This window comes from Bubalus bubalis, chromosome 19, assembly GCF_019923935.1.
Source record: "Bubalus bubalis isolate 160015118507 breed Murrah chromosome 19, NDDB_SH_1, whole genome shotgun sequence".
NCBI classification, from domain to species: Eukaryota; Metazoa; Chordata; class Mammalia; order Artiodactyla; family Bovidae; genus Bubalus; species Bubalus bubalis.
In genome coordinates this window covers 15,929,906-15,948,129 of record NC_059175.1, presented here as the reverse complement: position 1 = coordinate 15,948,129, position 18,224 = coordinate 15,929,906, and the positions used below count along the sequence as shown (strand labels likewise).

Here is an 18,224-nt window from a genome sequence, read left to right as displayed (position 1 = left end):
TGATACTTTGCTTTCAATTATTGTTAAAAAACAAAAATAGTCTTTAATATTATTTTTGACTTTCATTTTACTAAGATTGAGGCTTCAGAAAGATAAATGATATGACATAGGTAATTAGACAGAGATTATATTAGAACCTTATTCTTCTGATCCTCAGTTTAGTTTTAATTATTTTATAACTTCAGCAGAAGTACAGAGTACTGAAATGTTTTAGGATACTCAGTGTACCTTGAATACATGTAATAATACAATGTATAAAAGGACAGTGTTTCAGTGTTATCTACATTTGACCTACTTAAATCTAGTAAGCTAGAAAAAATAAGCATTGAACATTCATTAATATTTAGAGAATTTACAGAAAAATTTAGAAGATATATGCTTTTCACAAAGCTCACTAGAAATGTCTAAATTCATAACTTTGTTTTGTGTTTAAGTATTTCCATCACTTAGCCAGAAAAGCTTGAAGTTATTCCACTGATGTATTTTTTAAAAGCCCATTGACATTGTTAATAATGGCCTTTTCACATATATAATCCAATATCTAGTGCTGGCAGATATCAAGTATTCAATAAGTGCTGAATAAATGGATGATTTCTTGAAGACAGAAAAAATGATTTATTATTCATGCCTTGACATTAATTAGCTAAATCAACACATCACAAACATTTTTTTTTATCTTCAGCTTCTGCATTTGTAAAATGACATAATTGGACAAAGTTATGGATAGTAAATAAGTTTTAATTTGTTCACTAATTCTGATTAAGACTAGTTTCATAGCACTAACTTTGTGATAATGAATATAATGGTGTGTCTAAGCTGAGCTAGGAAAAGCATCATGTTCAATTAAATGACATGAGTCATGTGAAAAGGATAAGATGTCATATATGAACTACACATTTTCCCACACACTAGGGGGCGCATCAAATATTCCTAACCATATCATAAGTGGGCCAATTGTTCCATTTTCGAGGTCATTTCTAGCTCTGATTGTCAGAAATTTATGGGTTATTTTCAGTCACTCAGTTGTGTGCTCCTCTTTGTGACCTCATGGACTGCAGCAAGCCAGGCTTCTTTCTCCTCTGTCCTCCACTATCTCTCAGAGTTTGCTCAAATTCATGGCCATTGAGTTGGTGATGCTATCTAATCATCTCTTCCTCTGCTGACCCCTTCTCCTTTTGCCTTCAATCTTTCCCAGCATTAGGGTCTTTTCCAATGAATCAACTCTTTGCAGCAGGTGGCCAAAGTATTGGAGCTTCAGCAACAGTCCTTCCAGTGAATTTTCAGGATTGATTTCCTTTAGTATTGACTGGTTTGATCTCCTTGCAGTCCAAGGAACTCTCAGGCGTCTTCTCCAGCACCACAATTCGAAAGCATCAATTCTTTGATGCTTAGACTTTTTTATGGCCCAACTCTCACACGCATACTGGTCTACAAGCAAAACCATGCTGTTACTGTTTAGTCTCTAAGTCATATCCAACTCTTTGTGACCCCATAAACTGTAGCCAGACTCCTCTGCCCAGGCAAGAATATTGGAGTGGGTTGTCATTTCCTTCTCCAGATCTTCCCAACCCAGGGTTCAAACCTAGGTCTCCTGCTTGGTTAGTGGATTCTTTACCATAACTTTGACTATATGGACCTTTGTTGGTAAAGTGATGTCTCTGCTTTTTAATACGCTGTCTAGGTTTGTCAATTTAGTGATTTTTCTAAGTGGAAAATTTAATATACAGAAAGATTTAGAGATCTGACAACAGAAATGAACATCCCTGAATGTATAATAAGTTTATCTAGGAAGTTAAAGTGACTTTTTAGTAATGATGGGAAAATTTATCAGTTTTTCTGAGAAAGAGTGTTTCAAAAATTCCCAAGTCATTTATAAATGCAGGTGCAAGCACTCAAGAGATCAAGGAAAAAATAACTTTATTTTGAAAATATCTCTGCAGCCTGAAAAATGAGAATAGAAGCTTTTCTTCAGTCAAAGGGAAGAATTCTAACTCCTAGAGAGCTAATAAGAACTTCAGAAGGCAGTGATAATAGATATTTCAATTTCCATGGAACTTGAGGGCCCCTCTAGCATTTGTGGACACTTATATTAAAAACTGTAAATTCATGGTTTCCTTAACTTTCCTCTTTCCCTGCCTCCTTTCCTCTATATCCTTTACCTTATGATAGTTAAAAACATATGCTGAAGCATGCATTTCCAGTCTCTACTAGGTAAAGTTTTTTTCCCCACATTCTTAATTTAAAATATGGAAAAAGCAACCACCTTTTGTTTTAACAAATTTTTAGATTACGTTCCTTTCGACTTGCGTAAAGCATGTGACTAATTTTTTCTTTCTGTGTGTCAGAACATTTGTCGAGTTTTCCACCCTATGTTTAAAAGGCTTTTAAAATAGGACAAAGATAAGCTTAATTTCAAGTTGGTTATGATTTCTGTAAACCCTTTCTTGTTTGTTTCAGTTATAACGACCTTGCAAAAATTTGCTTAAATGTGCAGGAGTCTTGGTGTCAGGAAAAGTACTTAGTAGAGACAAACCACTATTATACTTAAGTGATACGGATCGATTTTTTTTCCTTTACAATAGGAATGCTGTTTGGAAATAGCTTTCTATGACATAGACTTTAAGATTTTGTATTCCATCTGAAGGACTTGTTAGTACTTAGAATGATCTCAATAGAAAGACTTCTTTATAACTTATAACTTGCTCCTTAATTTACGTAACACCTTATTCTTATGGTTTTGCACTACTTTTTCAAGGACTGAACTTTCCACTTCCAAGTATTTGTCATATTTGCACTCGGTTTTTCTAATTACAGTATGTATCATGGTGAGATTGCACCCCAGTGGATCTGCTTTATCACAGTTTAGGTGGAAAGATAGTCCTGAGAATTTTCCATAGCTGAATCTTAACTGTCAGTTAAATATTTTTCTGGCCTAAATTATGCAAAACTCAGATGATCTTCAGACTTAAATATGGTTTATTACAAGTTTGTATTCCCTATTGGTGTTCATTATTTATGCCATAATTGCTTTCCCTGCTGGAGTTATGGGTTTGAATCATGGTCATAATACCTAGTTACTTACAGAAATGAAGATAAAGTAGGAGAGGATGATAATTTAAAAAGGAGAACTAGTAATTAGGCTATAAAAAAAGCTGGGATTGTTCACTGGGAAACTTTTGCCCAAATAAGAACTCAAAAATTATTTTCATTTAATTTTTTATTTATTCCCCTCCTATTTAAAAAACAAACAGCAACAACATAACTTGGAATACTAACTCCTCCTAGCTATATGCTATTCTAATGATTTACTTCATACAGCCTTAATTCCCATAGAAAACTAAGGACTGTGCAGTTATCACTGAATTAGCTTGTATAATTTATAATAAAACAAACAAGCTTCGTAAGTGTGCTTACTTCTTCATAACTAAAAGGGGCAAAAACTGTTCCTACAAAATGAATCATGCTTTGATCTATGTTGATTCCTTCTTTTCCTTCTCTTACAGTTTCCTTTTTGGTTCATCCTTTATGATACATGCCACATGGTTATGGTTACAAATTGCATAATTATTTTACTGTGTTGTTCAGTGGCTGAGTCATGTCCAGCTCTTTGTGACCCCATGGACTGCAGTGTACCAGTCCTCCTGTCTCTCACTATCTCCCAGAGTTTGCACAAGTTAATGTCCAATGAATCAGTGATGCTATCCAACAATGTCATTCTTTGCCACCTTTTTCTCTTTTTGCCTTCAATCTTTCCTAGCATCAGGATCTTTTCCAAACAGTTGGCTGTTTGCACCAGGTGGCCAAATTATTGGAGCTTCAGCATCAGTCCTTTGAATGAATATTCAGGGTTGATTTCCTTTAAGATTAACTAGTTTGATCTCCTTGCAGTCCAAGGGACTCTTAGAGTCTTCTCAAGCACTGCAGTTCAAAAGCATTAATTCTACAGTGCTCAGCCTTTTTTGTGGTCCAACTCTCACATCTGTACATGACTACTGGAAAGACCATAGTTTTGACTACACAAACCTTTGTCGGCAAAGTGATGTCTTTGCTTTTTAATATGCTGTCTAGTTTTGTCATAGCTTGCCTTTCAAGAAGCAAGCATCTTCTAATTTCATTATAATTTGAATCAAATTCAGAGTAAAAGTTATACAGATTTTTGATATTAGGAAGTATGGAAATGAGGTAGTGTCATTCATATAGGTGTCATTCATATTGTATAGATGAGGCATTTCAGGAACAAAGAGGTCAAATTCTTGGTTGAAAGTCACCAAGTCAGCTATAGCATCTTTCATTTCTCAATTAGTTTAGGACAGCTTGAAAATCCAATAGCATTTATACATATTCTCTTTGTCTGATGTATTTTCAATTGGTTAAAACTTTCCATGCCTTCTATTCTGAAGTCACCTTCCTTTCTTACTAGGTCTTAAACTTTCATATCAAAATCTGATTCATACATTTACTGTAGAAATATGTTTTATGCTATAAATAATGCTGAACTCCAGCTATGTGCCAGGCATTCTGCCAGGTGGTTTAGATTCAAAAGGGAGAAAAACAGATTTGATCTGACCAAGAACACTCTGGGGCAGACAGTCAATCAAATAACCTCCTGAATAAGTAATTATTCATAACAGAATGTGTTGTGAATCATATGTTGAAGGCAAAATGAAGGTGCTTGTTAGGCTAGGGAGCGAGGATGTGATGCTTGAGATGATATTTGAAAGGTGATGAATCAATAGGGGTTGGATGGGGAGAAGAGAACCGAGGCATGTAGAACACATTAATAGCATTCTCTTTCCAGATAAGGAGAGAGTGTGAGTTATTCACAGAATGGGAAAAAGGATGGGTAGTTAGAAGTGGAAAGGAGATGAACAATTGAGGCTGGGGAGAGAAGCAGGGACCAGGACATTCAGGTTCCTGTGATCTATACCAAGGGTTTCATCCTTAGCCTAAGAGCATCCTAAGAATAATTAGAACCTTTTAAAAAGGTACAAAAGGAAAGAAATGTTAGAATTTCATATTTAAAAAAAAGATTATGAATTGGAGAGAAGAGAGCTCCATTCTCTGCAAAGTGGAAGTAGAGAAAATAGTTTCACATCTGTTGCTGAAGTTGAGAGAGATGGTGGGAGAGTGGCCCCAGATGAAGGTGGTGGTGGACAGGACAAGGCATGAGTCAGTAGTATTTAGTGATTAAAACTGAATAGAGTTTAGGACAGTTGAACAGTTATCAGAGTTTACTTGATCTCTGGAGAGGGACTTTCTTTTGGCTTAGATGTGGAATGTCTCTACCCATTGAACCAAGTTTCATAAATGTCTTCATAGATTTCCTAAACCCTGCCTTTTAAGGAAAGGTATTTAGAGCATGTTTAGCTTCTTGGACTACCTACCTATTCACTCAGACTTTTTTCTATATTTTCACTTTAAATGATGACATTATTTCTAAAATCTACTAGCCTATATGTTTATATTATATGTTGAAACAGGCAGTAATCGACACATCATAGAAGTATAAATAAATATAACCGTTTAGGATGGTAATTGGTACTTTGTCTCATGAGTCTGAAATATGCCTCTTAATCCCTTTTACCCAGTAAATTCTCATCTGGGAAACCATATTTAAGAAAAACTTTAAAGTAACCAAGGTTTCTGTGGACAAAGATGTCTACTAACTCATTGTTTCTTAATTGTGAAAAAGAGGCAACTACCTACATATTCAAATACAGGAGAAAGATTATGTAAGTTATGGCATATTTATATCAATTATCTTTTTTACCCTTTATGTATGCATGTAAAGTTGCTTATATGTTGTGTTAGTTTCTTCTGTACAATAAAACAAATCTGCTATATATATACACACATATCCCCTCACTCTTGGACCTCCCCACAACCCCATCCCTCATCTAGGTCACCACAGAGCACTGAGCTGAGTTTCCTCCTCTATACAGCAGATTCCCACTAGCTGTTTTACACATACAGTGGACATATATCAGTTCCAATCTCTCAATTCATCCCACAGTCTCCCTCTCCCCGCTGGTGTCGACTTATCTGTTTTCTATGTCTGTGTCTGTATTCCTGCTCTGCAAAATAGGTACATCTGTATCATTTTTCTCTATTCCACATACACATGTTAATTTAAAAAAATATTTACAGTGAACATGTCCTATTTAACAAGCAGTAAAATAACTTTTTGAATTTTCAAATTTGTCTTTTAAATTCCATTTTTGTGCTGGTTTAGGTTTTTTTTTTGAAATATAATTGATTTACAATCTTTTGTTAGTTTTAGGTATACAACAAATGATTCAGATATGTGTGTGAGTATTGTTTTTTCAGAATCTTTTCCTTTATAGGTTACTACAAAATATTGAGTATAGCTCCCTGTGTTTTACAGTAGACCTTTGTTGATTAACTGTTTTATACAAAACACAGAATATGTTAATCCCAAACTCCTAATTTATCCTGTTTCTTTTCCCCTTTTGTAACCACAAGTTTGTTTTCTATGTCTGTGGGTATATTTCAATTTTATATATGTCTATTTGTTAAAAAACAACTTTTAAAGACCCAAGATATCAACAACTCTATGCACATGATTATTTCCTAGTTAAAACCTCACATTTATATTTTAATGCTTTTCTTGGATTCTGGGGTTTCTCAAGGATTGGATGAAGGGTAAATGTAGATGAAGACTTACATATAAGATAACGTTGGTGAGAATATTTCATAAGCCATGGAACAGTATGCAGTGAGAAATGTGTATCTCAGTTTGAGACCCAAACTGTATCAATTGTAAAGTCTGACAAATGCAGTGGACAAATGCTAGGTATTCATGCAATATGTGAATGCCTAATGTATATATTTTATGAGAAGGCCAGATTCAAGACTCTTGGGCCTGATAACTGATCCCTGATTCTGTAAGGATCCCTATCTTACACCTCATCTTACTAGAGGTAGGTAGCAAACTGTTCATTCAATGAAGATGAAGTACAGAAACTGGCTGAGGGTCAGCAAGGATGACCATGGCAACTGGAAGAGGATGAGGGGCACCATATTTTGCAGAGAGTATAATGCATCTCATCTATATGGTGTTGTCCCACCTGTTTTTTTTTTTTTAATAGAGCTCTACAGAAAAAAATTAGGTGTAAAAAGAGAAAATTATTAAAAAAAAGTTAACTAAACATCTGGAATTTCTATTGTTTCTGTAAGACCAGACATGCAAATTAGCGCTACTTTAAAGCCCAATCACTGAGTGTTTATTGGTTTGGACTACAGATTAAACCTCAGAATGGAGGAATGACAAGGCTAACAGAGTAGTCAGCAGCCTAATCAGAGGAATATGGTGGTGGTGTTGGGCAGTCGTGCAATTGTGCCCAACTCTTCATGACCCCATGGACTGCAGCATGCCAGGCCTCCTTGTCCCTCACCATTCCCAGAGTTTGCTCAAGTTCATGTCCATTGCATTGGTGATGTCACTCAACCATCTCATTCTCTGCCACCCTCTTCTTTTGCTTTCAATGTTTCCTACCATCAGAGTCTTTTCCAATCAGTTGGCTATTCACATCAGGTGACCACAATATTGGCCCTTCAGTATCAGTTCTTCCAATGAATATTCAATGTTGATTTCCTTTAACATTGACTGGTTCGATCTCCTTGCTGTCCAAGGGACACTTAGGAATCTTCTCCAGCACTACAGTTCAAAGGCATCAATGATTTTGTGCTCTACATTCTTTACAGCCCAGTTCTCAGATCCATATGTGATTACTGGAAAAACCATAGCTTTGACTATTTGAACCTTTGTCAGCGAAGTGACATCTCTTCTTTTTAATACACTGTCTAGGTTTATCATAGTTTTTCTTCCAAGGAGCAAGCATCTTTTAATTTCAAGGAATATGGTACCTATAAAATAAAGTCAGTAGAACAAGAAGTTCATAAAGCAAAAACTTGATAATTAGATTTTCCAGGCATATATAATCAACTTCATCCCTCAGGACTTAGAGGAGAGACGATTTATTCCTTTCACTGTAGCCTGATTGCATTCTTGGTAGGTAATATCGGAATGTCTGAATCCTCCACTGGACTCAGCCCCATAGGGTCAGACATCTTTTTATGTACTACTATCTGTCCTCTGACCAGCAGAGTTTGTGCTAAGTTGCTTCAGTTGTGTCCGACTCTGTGAGACCCTATGGACAGTAGCTTACATCGTTCCTCTGTCCATGACATTGTCCAGGTAAGAATACTGGAGTGGGAAGCCATGCCCTTCTCCAGGAGATCTTCCTGATCCAAGGATCGAACCCACATCTCTTATGTCTCCTGCATTGGCAAGTGGGTTCTTTACCACTAGTGCCACCTGGCCAGCAGAGTAATGCTATAATATGAATTGAATGAATGAATAGAGTAGTAGTGTGTGGTAAAATTAGGCAGTTTTAGCTATGGAGAGAAGAGGGAAGAGCGAGATTTGATGCTCAAGGCCATGCAAGCATCAGTCCAGGCCATGCATTGCTGCAAAAAGGAGTAGAGAAATCCAGGCAGAAGAAAGATGGAAACCTCCAGCAATGTGAAGGCCTGAGACAACTGTCTCAGAAAAACATCTATTACCAAACACATAAACAATAGTTACAAGAAGCTGTCTTGTTTAGAGAGCAAAGATCATTTGTAAACAGGTAAGAGGAGATAGAAGCAACCACAAACCTATTCTTGATGGAGTCAGTTGGAATGTGGTTTTAAGGAAACAGAAAGCTTGGCTGAGCACGTGTATTCCACATCCCAAAGGATTTCATAAAAAAGTCTATTCCATACCAAAAGAAGAAATGTGTATGTTAAAATGACCAAATTTAAAAGTCTGCAACGGAGGTTCTAAGAGAGCTTTTTCCAAGGTTATACCCTAATGACTAAACAACCTATAAAAACTATGAATGTAGAGCACATTTGCCTGAGAGTACATGTGTGTATGTGTATACTAATTTGGGTTATAAAGGAATGACACTGACAAATAATTGTTCTTATTTTGTATGCTTTTCCTTTCCCCTCATTCATACCCATATTAAAGTTCTCCAGAGAAACAGAATCAATGGGTACAATGGTGGATCTACATATCTATCAATTTATTTTATTTTCAGGAATTGATGAATATGATTATGGAAGAATATCAAGATCTGAAACTGACAAGCTGAAGACCCAGGAGAGCTGATGGTTAGGTTCCAGAGGAAGGCAAGAAGAGACCTGTATTTCAGCTGAAGGACAGGTAAGTGGATGAGCTCATTCTTTCTCCACTACTTTTATTATTCTATTCAGGTCAACAGTTTGGATGAGGTCTACCTCCACTGGGAAGGACAATATTCCTTACTCATTCTCCTGATTCAAATGCTAATGTCACCAAGAAATCTACTCACACAGATTCAGAACACTGTTGAACTATTATAGCCATCCTGGCTCCCTGTGGCCCAGACAAGGTGACATAAAATTAGCAACACAAAATTTTATCTAGAAGAATGTAAGGAAATGACTGAGATATACTTCAATCCTATCATGTTTACATAATTTTGAAGTTTTGGAATGAATAATTTATACCCTTTATTATTAGTGCACTGGAAAACACTAAAATATCCATTTGTCATCCACTACCAGCTAAGTATTAACAAAATACAATTCAGTCAGCTAACATTTTATAGCCATGATGGCCACAAAAGGTGGTTTTAATGACTCAGCCAGCCTTCCAGGAAGTGCGATTTTGAAAATTATAAAGGACTGCTATTGATTAGATTTACTGTTCATAAGACAATTTGGCAAGACCGACCACTAGTTTATAGTGTTCAAATTGGGGATATTTGTATATTAATGAATGTGCCAAAAGTAGTGATTTTCTTACTGGAAAGAATCTGGCCTTTTTAAAATTAAGCTATTATAATGTATTATAATTTTTTTTTCATTTCACACATGATATTTTACATGTCTCAATGCCACTCTCCCATATCATCCCACCCTTGCTCTCTCCCAAAGAGTCCAAAAGACTGTTCTATACATCAGTGTCTCTTTTGCTGTCTCACATACAGGGTTATCATTACCTTCTTTCTCAATTCCATATATATGTGTTAGTGTACTGTATTGGTGTTTTTCTTTCTGGCTCACTTCACTCTGTACTATAGGCTCCAGTTTCATCCACCTGATTAGAACTGATTCAAATGTATTCTTTTTAATGGCTCAGTAATATTGTATTGTGTATATGTACCACTGCTTTCTTATCCATTCATCTGCTGATAGACATCTAGGTTGCTTCCATGTCCTGACTATTATAAACAGTGCTGTGATGAACATTGGGGTACACACATCTCTTTCAATTCTGGTTTCCATAGTATGTATGCCCAGCAGTGGGATTGCTGGGTCATATGGCAGTTCTATTTACAGTTTTTTTAAGGAATCTCCACATTGTTCTCCATAGTGGCTGTACTAGTTTGCATTCCCACCAACAGTCTAAGATGGTTCCCTTTTCTCCACACCCTCTCCGGAATTTATTGCTTGTAGACTTTTGGATAGCAGCCATTCTGACTGGAGTGAAATGCTACCTTATTGTGGTTTTGATTTTCATTTCTCTGATAATGAGTGAGCCACACAGTCAAAAGCTTTGGCATAGTCAATAAAGCAGAAACAGATGTTTTTCTGGAACTCTCTTGCTTTTTCCATGATCCAGCGGATGTTGGCAATTTGATCTCTGGTTCCTCTGCCTTTTCTAAAACCAGCTTGAACATCAGGAAGTTCGCGGTTCACATATTGCTGAAGCCTGGCTTGGAGAATTTTGAGCATTACTTTACTAGCGTGTGAGATGAGTGCAATTGTGCGGTAGTTTGAGCATTCTTTGGCATTGCCTTTCTTTGGGATTGGAATGAAAACTGATCTTTTCCAGTCCTGTGGTCACTGCTGAGTTTTCAAAATTCGCAGGCATATTGAGTGCAGCACTTTCACAGCATCATCTTTCAGGATTTGAAATAGCTCAACTGGAATTCCATCACCTCCACTAGCTTTGTTCATAGTGATGCTAAGGCCCATTTGACTTCACTTTCCAGGATGTCTGGCTCTAGGTCAGTGATCACACCATCGTGATTATCTGGATTGTGAAGATCTTTTTTGTACAGTTCTTCTGTGTATTCTTGCCACCTCTTCTTAATATCTTCTGCTTCTGTTAGGTCCATCCCACTTCTGTCCTTTATCGAGCCCATCTTTGCATGAAATGTCCCCTTGGTATCTCTAATTTTCTTGAAGAGATCTCTAGTCTTCCCCATTCTGTTGTTTTCCTCTATTTCTTTGCATTGATAGCTGAAGAAGGCTTTCTTATCTCTTCTTGCTATTCTTTGGAACTCTGCATTCAGATGCTTATATCTTTCCTTTTCTCCTTTGCTTTTCACTTCTCTTCTTTTCACAGCCTCTTGAGAAACCTGTATGCAGGTCAGGAAGCAACAGTTAGAACTGGACATGAAATGACAGACTGGTTCCAAATAGGAAAAGGAGTACATCAAGGCTGTATATTATCACCCTGCTTATTTAACATATATGCAGAGTACCTCATGAGAAACTCTGGACTGGAAGAAACAAGCTGGAATCAAGATTGCCAGGAGAAATATCAATAACCTGCTGTGATGTATGTCAGAGAGTGTTTTGCCTATGTTCTCCTCTAGGAGTTTTATAGTTTCTGGTCTTACGTTTAGATCTTTAATCCATTTTGAGTTTATTTTTGTGTATGGTGTTAGAAAGTGTTCTAGTTTCATTCTTTTACAAGTGGTTGACCAGATTTCCCAGCACCACTTGTTAAAGAGATTGTCTTTTCTCCATTGTATATTCTTGCCTCCTTTGTCAAAGATAAGGTGTCCATAGGTGCGTGGATTTATCTCTGGGCTTTCTATTTTGTTCCATTGATCTATATTTCTGTCTTTGTGCCAGTACCATACTGTCTTGATGACTGTGGCTTTGTAGTAGAGCCAGAAGTCTGGCAGGCTGATTCCTCCAGTTCCATTCTTCTTTCTCAAGATTGCTTTGGCTATTCGAGGTTTTTTTTGTATTTCCATACAAATTGTGAAATTATTTGTTCTAGCTCTGCGAAAAAATACCAGTGGAAGCATGATAGGGATTGCACTGAATCTATAGATTGCTTTGAGTAGTATACTCATTTTCACTATATTGATTCTTCTGATCCACGAACATCGTATATTTCTCCATCTATTTGTGTCCTCTTTGATTTCTTTCACCAGTGTTTTATGGTTTTCTATATATAAGTCTTTAGTTTCTTTAGGTAGATATATTCCTAAGTATTTTATTCTTTTCATTGCAATGGTGAGTGGAATTGTTTCCTTAATTTCTCTGTTTTCTCATTGTTAGTGTATAGGAATGCAAGGGATTTTTTTGTGTTAATTTTATATCCTGCCACTTTAGTATATTCATTGATTAGCTCTAGTAATTTTCTGGTGGAGTCTTTAAGGTTTTCTATGTAGAGGATCATGTCATCTGCAAACAGTGCGAATTTTACATCTTCTTTTCCAATCTGGATTCCTTTTGTTTCTTTTTCTGCTCTGATTGCTGTGGCCAAAACTTCCAGAACTATGTTGAATAGTAGTGGTGAGAGCAGGCACCATTGTCTCGTTCCTGACTTTAGGGGAAATGCTTTCAATTTTTCACCATTGAGGATAATGTTTGCTGAGGGTTTGTTATATATAGCTTTTATTATGTTGAGGTATGTTCCTTCTATTCATGCTTTCTGGAGGGTTTTTATCATAAATGGATGTTGAATTTTGTCAAAGGCTTTCTCTGCATCTATTGAGATAATCATATGGTTTTTATTTTTCAATTTGTTAATGTGGTGTATTACGTTGATTTGCAGATGTTGAAGAATCCTTGCATCCCTGGGATAAAGCCCACTTGGTCATGGTGTATGATCTTTTTTATATGTTTTTGGATTCTGTTTGTTAGAATTTTGTTAAGGATTTTTACATCTATGTTCATCAGTGATATTGGCCTGTAGTTTTCTTTTTTTGTGGCATCTTTGTCAGGTTTTGGTATTACGGTGATGGTGGCCTCATAGAATGAGTTTGGAAGTTTACCTTCCTCTGCAATTTTCTTGAAGAGTTTGAGTAGGGTAGGTGTTAGCTCTTCTCTAAATTTTTGGTAGAATTCAGCCGTGAAGCCATCTGGTCCTGGGCTTTTGTTTGTTGGAAGATTTCTGATTACAGTTTCAATTTCTGTGCTTGTGATGGATCTGTTAAGATTTTCCATTTCTTCCTAGTTCAACTTTGAAAGTTGTACTTTTCTAAGAATTTGTCTATTTCTTCCAAGTTGTCCATTTTATTTGCATATAGTTGCTGATAATAGTCTCTTATGATACTTCGTATTTCTGTGTTGTCTGTTGTGATCTCTCCGTTTTCATTTCTAATTTTGTTGATTTGATTTTTCTCCCTTTGTTTTTTGATGAGTCTGGCTACTGGTTTGTCAATTTTATTTATCTTCTCAAAGAACCAGCTTTTGGTTTTGTTGATTTTTGCTATGGTCTCTTTTGTTTCTTTTGTATTTATTTCTGCCCTAATTTTACAGATTTCTTTCCTTCTACTAACCCTGGGGTTCTTCATTTCTTCCTTTTCATGTTGCTTTAGGTGTAGAGTTAGGTTATTTATTTGACTTTTTTCTTATTTCTTGAGGTAAGCCTGTATTGCTATGAACATTCCCCTTAGTACTGCTTTTACAGTGTCCCATAGGTTTTGGGTTGTTGTGTTTTCATTTTCATTTGTTTCTATGCATATTTTGATTTCTTCTGTGATTTGTTGGTTATTCAGCAGCATGTTGTTCAGCCTCCGTATGTTGGGATTTTTAATAGTTTTTCTCCTGTAATTGACGTCTAATCTTACTGCATTATGGTCAGAAAAGATGCTTGGAATGATTTCAATTTTTTTGAATTTACAAAGGCTGGATTTATGGCCCAGGATGTGATCTATCCTGGAGAAGGTTCCGTGTGTGCTTGAGAAAAAGGTGAAATTCATTGTTTTGGGGTGAAATGTCCTATAGATATCAATTAGGTCTAACTGGTCTATTGTATTATTTAAAGTTTGTGTTTCCTTGTTAATTTTCTGTTTAGTTGATCTATCCATAGGTGTGAGTGGGTATTAAAGTCTCCCACTATTATTGTGTTATTGTTAATTTCCCATTTCATATTTGTTAGCATTTGTCTTATATATTGTGGTGCTCCTATGTTGGGTGCATATATATTTATGATTGTTATATCTTCTTGTATTGATCCTTTGATCATTATGTAGTGTCCATCCTTTTCTCTTTTCACAGCCTTTGTTTTAAAGGCTATTTTATCTGATATGAGTATTGCTATGCCTGCTTTCTTTTTGTTTCTATTTGCATGGAATATCTTTTTCAAGCCCTTGACTTTCAATCTGTATGTGTCCCTTGTTTCAAGGTGGGTCTCTTGTAGACAACATATATAGGGGTGTTGTTTTTGTATCCATTCAGCCAGTCTTTGTCTTTTGGTTGGGGCATTCAACCCCATTTACATTTAAGGTAATTATTGATAAGTATGATCCCATTGCCATTTACTTTACTGTTTTGTGTTCAAGTTTATACACCCTTTCTGTGTTTCCGGTCTAGAGACAATCCTTTAGCATTTGTTGGAGAGCTTGTTTGGTGGTGCTGAATTCTCTCAGCTTTTGCTTGTCTGTAAAACTTTTGATTTCTCCTTCATATTTGAATGAGATCCTTGATGGGCACAGTAATCTGGTCTGTAGGTTATTTTCTTTCATCACTTTAAGTATGTCCTGCCATTCCCTTCTGACCTGAAGAGTTTCTATTGAAAAATCAGCTGTTATCCTCATGGGAATCCCCTTGTGTGTTATTTGTTGTTTTTCCCTTGCTGCTTTTAATATTTGTTCTTTGTGTTTGATATTTATTAATTTGATTAATATGTGTCTTGGGGTGTTTTGCCTTGGGTTTATCCTGTTTGGGACTCTTTTGGTTTCTTGGACTTGGGTGACTATTTCCTTCCCCATTTTAGGGAAGTTTTCAACTATTATCTCCTCAAGTATTTTCTTATGGTCTTTCTTTTTGTCTTCTTCTTCTGGGACTCCTATAATTAGAATGTTGGGGCGTTTAACACTGTCCCAGAGGTCTCTGAGGTTGTCCTCATTTCTTTTATCTCTTTTTTCTTTTTTCCTCTCTGTTTCATTTATTTCTACCATTCTATCTTCTACCTTACTTATCCTATCTCCCACCTGTTATTCTACTGTTGGTTCCCTCCAGAGTGTTTTTGATCTCATTTATTGTATTATTCATTATATATTGACTCTTTTTTATTTCTTCTAGGTCCTTGTTAAACCTTTCTTGCATCTTCTCGATCCTTGTCTCCAGGCTATTTATCTGTAACTCCAATTTGTTTTCAAGATTTTGGATCATTTCCACTATCATTATTTGGAATTCTTTATCAGGTAGATTCCTTATCTCTTCCTCTTTTGTTTGGTTTGGTGGGCATTTATCCTGTTCCTTTACCTGTTGGGTATTTCTCTGCCTTTTCATTTTGTTTATATTGCTGTATTTGGGGTGGCCTTTCTGTATTCTGGCAGTTGGTGGTTCCTCTTTAATGTGGAGGTTCCTCACTGTGGGTGGGGTTGGATGGGTGGCTTGTCAAGGATTTCTGGTTAGGGAAGCTTGTGTCGGTGTTCTGGTGGGTAGAGCTGGATTTCTTCTTTCTGGAGTGCAATGAAGTGTCCAGTAATAAGTTTTGAGATATCAATGGGTTTGGTGTGACTTTGGTCAGCCTGTATATTGAGGCTCAGGGTTATGTTCCTGTGTTGCTGGAGAATTTGTGTGGTATGTCTTGCTCTGGAGCTTGTTGGCCCTTGGGTGGTGCTTGGTTTCAGTGTAGGTATGGAGGCATTTGATGAGCTCCTATCGATTAATGTTCCCTGGGTTCAGGAGTTCTCTGGTGTTCTCAGGATTTGGACTTAAGCCTCCTGCCTCTAGTTTTCAGTCTTATTCTTACAGTAGCCTCAAGACTTCTCCATCTATACAGCACTGATGATAAAACATCTAGGTTAATGATGAAAAGTTTCTCCACAGTGAGGGACACTGGTGAGTTACACAGAGTTACATGGAGAAGAGAAGAGGGAGGAGGGAGATAGAGGTGACCAGGAGGAGAAGAGAGGGAATCAAAAAGGGAGAGAGCAAGCTAGCCAGTAATCACTTCCCTATGTGCTCTCCACAGTCTGGATCTCTCAGAGATGTTCACGGAGCTACACAGAGAAGAGAAGAGGGAGGAAGGAGACAGAGGTGGCCAGGAAGATAAAGGGGGGAATCAAAAGGAATGAGACAGATCCAGCCAGTAATCAGTTCCCTAAGTGTTCTCCACAGCCCAGAACACACAAAGAGATTCACTGAGAAGGGTAGAGAAGAAAAGGGGGAGGGGGGAGATAGAGGTGACCTGATGGAGAAAAAGGAGAGTCAAAAAGGGGACAGCAATCAGGCCAGTGATCTCACTCCCAAGTAAGAATGGGTACTGAAGATTGGGTTCTTAAAGGTACAAAGTTGATAACAAATACCAAAAAACAAAATCTTGAGTAGAGGTTAGATTCTCAAAAATACAATATTAAAAAAAACAAAAAACAAACAAACAAAAATACACAAAGTCACAGAAATTATTTTATATATATATATATATATGAAGTTTGCTTTAAAAATAGGGTCTTTTTTTTTTCAAGGTAATAGGTTATAAAAATGAAAATTAAAGGATTAATGGGGACTTAAAAATAACAAAAAATATTTTTTTTTCTAAATTAAAAAAATGATAATAGTAAAACTATATCTAAGACTTTCTCTGAAGCTGTTGCAGACAGTGTGGGGTCAGTTCAATTTCAGATAGTACCTTGGTCCAGCTTGTACTTCTCATGGTCTATAGGCCCCTTCCTATGTAGTTGGTGCTAACTACAGAGTTTTAATCTATTGCACCTGTCACTTCCAAAGCGGTTCCCTCTGCTTATTTTAGCTTCTTCTGTTTGCTGGTCTCTTCAGTGTCTAATTTCCACCCTGACAAAAGGGACATGGTGGTGGTCACTTTTTTTTAGGGTGGCTTGTTCAGTCATGCTTTGGGGATGGAGGAACACTGCAAACAAATATCACTGGTGTGTGTTCACAGTGATTCAGCCACACTGGGTTTGCACCCACTCACGGCGTGTGTGCTTTCCCAGTTTACACTGCTCAGACTCTAGGTTGCTCTGCCAGGAACTGTCTGATGCGTGCCCTGGTTTGCATGCACTTCCCAGGTCTAAGCCTCTCAGGTTCAGGTTCTCAGGTACTCCACAAAGGCGCAGACTTGGTTGGGCCTGCGTTTTGTGCCCATCCCAGGTCTGAGCAGCTCAGGTGACCAGTTCGTTGGCGCACGTAGTCTCCCCCAATTGAAAGCTGCGACTTATCCCCTCCCCTGCTCTAGCTGCTCGGCTTTCTGGGTGTACAACCAGCGCACCTTCTCTCTTCTGGGAAGCTGATCTCTGGCTGCGACCCTCCCAGCAGATGTCGACTGTCCAGAATCCCAAGAAGTCTGGGTTAGCAACAAAGTCTGCTTGCAGTTTGGTATAGGATGCCTCTCTGGGGCCGCAATTGCCTCCTTCTGGCTCTGGCTGCCCTCGCCTGACTGTTTCCGGTGGGGGATGGGCCGGTCTGCAGAGGCTAGCTCTGCTCAGTCCTTTGTTCTGTGAGTGTGCTTGGCAGTGGTTAGGGCTTTTGCGGGGATCGAGGGATAGCTATCCCACAGTCTGGGTTGCTATCTCAAGCTAGTTCCCTCAGATTGCCCTCAGGGCATTCAGGCCTGGTCCTTATTGTAAGCAATGCCGCCTGCTCCTCCCTGTCTCTCCCCAGCTTGCTAGTGGGGGATGCCAGCGTCTGGGCTGTTGCACCTCTGGGAGTTGCTGTTAGGCATGTAATCTGTGGGTTTTAATTATTTATTTATTTTTCCTCCCAGTTATTTTACCCTCTGAGATTCCAAGGCTCACCATAGACCCGCCGGAGAGAGTGTTTCCTGGTGTTTGGAAACTTCTCTCTTTTTTAAGACTCCCTTCCCCGGACGGATCTCCATCCTTACCTCTTTTGTCTCTCTTTTTATCTTTTATATTTTGTCCTACCTCCTTTTGAAGACAATGGTCTGCTTTTCTGGGTGCCTGAGGTCCTCTGCCAGCATTCAGAAGTTGTTCTGTGGAATTTGCTCGGCGTTC

General features: G+C 37.6%; 1 long non-coding RNA gene across 1 annotated transcript in view; it reads left to right on the top strand.

The window, feature by feature from the left end:
• Positions 1-18,224, top strand: part of LOC123330542 — a 521,303-nt gene that overhangs the window by 494,897 nt on the left and 8,182 nt on the right. Inside the window, exon 4 of the long non-coding RNA XR_006546541.2 lies at positions 9,108-9,232. This is a non-coding gene — a long non-coding RNA (uncharacterized LOC123330542). The remainder of the gene's footprint in view (positions 1-9,107; positions 9,233-18,224) is intronic.